The following is a 5418-nucleotide window of genomic DNA, read 5'->3' on the forward strand; positions in this document are numbered from 1 at the left end:
TTTGAAGGGATGTCATATTGAGGATGGAGGAAGCTTGTTTTCTGCTGCTCCAGAAAACAGGTCCCTTAACAATGGATGCAAGCTACAGGAAAAGAGAATACAGCTCAATATGAGGAAGAACTTCCTGACAGTAAGAGCTGTTCGACAGTGGAAAATACTCTCTGAGACACTGATGGAGTCACCTTCTTTGGAAGTCTTTAAATGGAAGCCGGATGGCTGTCAGAACCAACAATTCTGATTTCCAATGCTCAGTGAATCAATATTTGTATGTAAAGCAAAAGGCTTTTATTACAGGCATCAAAAATAGCAACTGTCAATCCCAGGGATAGCTAATATCCAAGAAGTCAGGATCAAAATTTAAAAAGACCTGAAGAGATTAGAAATGTGGGACAAAGCTAACAAATTAAATTTAACATGGAAAAATGTAAGATATTGCACTTAGGTAGAAAAAATGAAATGGATAGATATAGGATGGGAGACACCTGGCTTAATGAGACTACGTGTGAAAGGGATCTAGGAGTCCAAGTAGACCATAAACTGAACATGAGTGAACAGTGCGATGCGATAGCTAGATAGGTCAATGCAATTTTAGGCTGCATCAATAGAAGTATAGCATCTAGAACAAGGGAAGTAATAGTGCCTTTCTACTCTGCCTTGGTCAGACATCACCTAGAATACCGTGTCCAGTTCTGGGCACCATAATTCAAAAAGATGTTGAGGAGCTGGACCATGTCCAGAGGAAGGCAACCTATATAAATAAAGGTTGATGATGATGATGATGATGATGATGGGTCCAGAAACTATGCCATATGAGAAATGACTTAGGGAACTGGGTATGTTTAGCATGGAGAATAGAAGGTTAAGAGGTGATATGATAGCCTTGTTTAAATATTGTCATATTGAGGATTGAGCAAGCTTGTTTTCTGCAGCTCCAGAGAATAGGACCTAGAACCAATGGATGCAAGATACAAGAAAAGAGATTCTACATTAACATTAGGAGAAACTTCCTGACAGTAAGAGCTGTTCAACAGTAGAACACAGTCCCTCGGAGTGTGGTGGACTCGCCATCTTTGGAGGTTTTTAAACATACCGGTTGGCCATCTGTCTGGTATGCTTTGATTGTGAGTTCCTGCATGGCAGGGGGTTAGACCGGATGGCCCTTGTGGTATCTTCCAACTCTACGATTCTATGAGGCTGCCTTACATTAGTCACATCAAGAGAAGATGCGGCTTATTGGAGAAAACAATAATGCTAGGAAAGGTGGAAGGAAGGAGAAAGGAAGGAAGGCCACATGTGAGGTGGATGGACTCCATTAAGAAGATCATGGGTATGACTTTACAGGAACTAAGCAGAGCAGTGGAGGCCAGGGAGCCTTGGCAATGTCTCATCCATGGGGTCACCATGTGTCAAGACTGACTCAAGGGCAGTTAACAACAAGAACAAAGTCTACACATGTTGCTTTTGGGTAAGATATGCTATGCTAGTTGTTGTCATAACAGCTGAATTTTTTTAGCTAGATAGTCCAATAACACAGTTCAAAACATTGCCTTTTACCGATTCTCAGATGCATTCACATGCACAAAGACACCTGCAGGATTCTGGACAGAGAGTGTTCATCCTTACCTTGCAAAGGGAGCCCTCTATCACACTCCTGCTGGATGGTCCTCCATTGGGGACTCTGCCTGGGGTCCAATGGAGACTTCTCAGCCACAGGGAATTCAGAGTGAACTTCTACCAAGAGATTCTTCACCTGAAACAACAGTCAGGATTCAGGACATGGGATTTGGAGAAAGATGAGAAAATGGCAAAGGTTATTGGACGGAGGAGTTGGGACTTGTGTGAGATGAGACATCCAGTCACAGCCAAGTCAGCAAAAAGTAAGGAGCTAATATGCCCTACTTAAAAAATTGACATACAAAATAAGAGCTCAAAAAGGTGGAATGCAGTATGATAAATATGTTAATACATTGCAGACTTTTATTGTATATGGTGGAATGCAAACAATTTCATGGAACCTACAGCAAGAACTTCTGAAGTTCTGGAAAACCATGCTTTGGTGTATAATGGAAATCTTCCCATAGACTCATTCATTTTTATATCTCCATGTATATTTGTTTGAAGTGTGTGTGTGTGTGTGTGTGTGTGCGCGCGCGCATGTAAGGAAGAACTGTAAGACTCATATAGACAAAAAAAATGAAAACCTACTGCTACTTTATACAGAGGACCTTGGTATCTGCTGGGATTTGGTTTCAGAACACCCCAAGGATATCAAAATCTGTGAATGCTCAAGTCCCATTAAATACAATGGATAGAAAAATGGTGTCCCTTAAATAAAATGATTTATGGAATTTATATATTTTTTAATATTTTCAAGCCATGGATGCTTGAATCAGTGGATAAAGAGTCTACCGACTGTATACCTAACTCTACAGTCTATGGCAACAACATTGTTGTTAGTCACTTGTTATGTTGGCTTTGGAATAAAAATAAAAGGAAAGGAAAAAAGTCAACAAAGGCAAAAGTGCTTCAGCCCTTAGAGTGAGAGTGGGTTATTTGTTGAAGTGGGTGGAAGCCACCTGAACACATCAGGGCCAGATTCTGCCACTGGAGTCACCATGGGAAAAAGTCCAGTTGTGTGGCAGTGCCAGCAGGTAAAGAGTGGGAGTGGGAGCACCCACCTGGTTCTGAAGCAGAATCACCCTTCTCAGAGGCTTTGGTGACTGTGATTCCACTCCATCACAAGATGGACTGTTCCTACACTCCGCTTTATCAAAGCCACATCTGGGGGCACTGCATTTCAGGAGAAGCTCCTCAGTGGGCCTTTGCTCTCAAAGTAAAAAGGCAGCTCAGAGCCAAATTCTGCTCACCTTGGCCCCAGGAGGAAATGCTCTCACCTGCTGCTCTTTCTGCTTCTTCTCTGCCTCTGCCTGACTCAGGAGGAAACCCTCTGCCAGGGCCACTGCCTGGGAACAGCTCTCTGCCCCACATTCCCTGACCCAGTTCTCCATCTCTGGGGGCAAGATGCTCAGAAACTGCTCCAAGATCACCAGGTCCAGGATCTCATTTTTTGTGTGGTGCTCTGGCTTCAGCCACTGACGGCAGAGATGGTGGAGTCGGCTGCAAACCTCTCGGGGCCCTTCGCCCTCTTCGTAGGAGAACTGCCTGAAGCGTTGGCACTGTGTGTCTGAGCTGACAAGGTCCCTGTCCAGGGACCTCTGGAATGTCCTCTCCCAGAATCTCCCACTGATCTCAGCACTGAGGCCATCACAGCCTTTTCCTCCTTCAGGAAAAGTTGAGACTGCTCCATCCATCTGTATAATTTTTTTACACCAACAAAACCACAACCAGAACCAAAGGTATTCCTCCTCTGCCTGTCTCAGGATAAAGATGTCCCTAAGATCTTCTGCTCAAACACCCTGTAAAACCAATACATTGTTGCGTCAGCATATATCAGATCAATATAGCGCAATAATATAAAATAAATAGATCAATAATGATATAAAATAAACAACAAGATAAAATACTAATTAAAAGGAAAATTAAAAATTAGCTAAATTCAAAGGTAATTGGAGGCGAGACTTCTATCATTCTGGGGTAGAGGTTGAGGGGCCATCAATGTCAGTGGAGGGGAGGCTAATCTGGAAAGGCCTCCTGGAAGAGATACGTCTTAATAGCCTTTTTAAAGGCTTCTAGAGTGGGAATGTACTTCTAGAGTTGGTGGGGCCTTTAGTCCCCAGAAAGTGGGTTCAGGATGGCAGCCTACGGGTTGGATCTGGATTTACTCATTCCCAATTCAGTTCTTCCCAGCACAGACAAGAAAAAGGAAAATGGGGCAGGGGAAAAACCACAGAATCCTGTCCTATGTTACAGGGAAGAATTATTGCCTAGAATCTCTTTGATATGATACAGTTCCCAAAATGTTTGGAATGCTGTCATTCCAAAGTGCTGGCTATCCCAGGAAAATTTGGTGGGAAAACAAAATTAGACACCTACTTCCTCCATTTTCCTGACATTCAGAGCTGAATCCTGCAATGAAGATCTAAGACATTCATCCATTTCTTGACAGGGGCATCTCTGTCAGAGACATTTAGCACTCTCTGTCAGAGAGGTCTGGTGCCACATCAAACCACAATTCCCAGGATCCTCTAGCAGTGAGGCAGGGCAGTTAAAGCAGTCTCAATCTGGGTTGTTCCTTCAGTGTGCTTTTGACCAAGGAGAGACCTTTTTTAAAGTTAGTGACAGTATTTTTAAAATCAGATTTCTTTCTTGTTTTTATTCTCCTAAAACTAGTTTTACTGAAGTAGTTAACTAGCTATTTTCTTAAAATGAGATTTAAAAATCACTCTCTCTCTAGCTATGGTTACAGAATGAGGTTTTCTAGCCTAGAGGACTGTTTGGGGCAGACAGTGATTGAACCGTCGTTCCATGGCTTTAAAGCATAAATAAAAATACAAGGAGGAAGCGGAGAGGAGTGTATTCCTCCTTTCCCTGCTTCCCATCTCTCTCTCTCTCTCTCTCTCTCTTCTTTCCTGGCATCTCAAGGGCTTCTTTCCCATTGGGGGGAAGCAAAGGGAGCCTCTCTGGGTCTCTTGGGAGGAAGAGAAACCCAGGGAGGAGCTCAAAATTAGATTATTAATACCCCCCCTCAGGCCAGAAAAAAGGGGTCTTCCACTGCCATCTTTCTGGCCTCTTTGGGGGGAAAGGAGAGGAGGGGAGTTCTTTCTCCTCCCCATAGAAACCGGTTTTATTCCTGTCTCCCTTTATTTCCCCCTTTCCATCCTCTCTGGGGGGGCAGGCCTTGGGTCCTTCTGGCCCCCTTTATTTTGGGGCTGGCCCTGCCTCCCTCTTTCCCTCCCAGAGACCCTTCTTTCCCATCTCCCTCCATCCCTTGGAGAGGAGTCTTTCCATCCCCCGCAAGAGCCCCCCTCCTTTTCCCCAGAGACAGACAGACAGACAGGGGCCTCTCCTTCGTCGATTTGTTGCCAGGGAAAAGGAGGGAGAGAGGGAAGTGAGGGGTCTCTCTTAGTCCCAAAGAGGGAGGCAGGGACAGAGACCCCCCCTCTCTCTTTCTTTCCTCCTGGGAGACTGGCAGGGACCCTTCCTCTCCTTCAGGGCGCCCTGTCACTTACCTCCTCCTCCTCGGCCTCACTCTCCCTCCTCCCTTTCCCACAAAGGAAGGACCTTTCCGAGCATCTCTTGCCTCTCTAGGAATTATCTGAGCCCTCTGCTTTTCCTCCTAACGTAGCGGAGGACTCTCTAGGAATCTGAACAGCCACACTCTCTCTCTGCCTTTCGGGGACGCTCTAGGAACATCAGCTTCTGCAGTCTCTCTCTCCCCATTGGAGGAGGATGCTCTAGGAACCCATGTCCTCTGCTCTTTCCCCATTGGAGGAGGACGCTCTAGGAATCCATGTCACT

At 44.9% G+C, this 5418-nt stretch overlaps 1 pseudogene; it reads right to left on the minus strand.

Moving 5' to 3' along the window:
- LOC121923057 overlaps positions 1–5418 on the minus strand; it is a 47138-nt pseudogene that overhangs the window by 26413 nt on the left and 15307 nt on the right.

The sequence above is a fragment of the Sceloporus undulatus genome, chromosome 2, assembly GCF_019175285.1.
Source record: "Sceloporus undulatus isolate JIND9_A2432 ecotype Alabama chromosome 2, SceUnd_v1.1, whole genome shotgun sequence".
Taxonomy (NCBI): Eukaryota; Metazoa; Chordata; class Lepidosauria; order Squamata; family Phrynosomatidae; genus Sceloporus; species Sceloporus undulatus.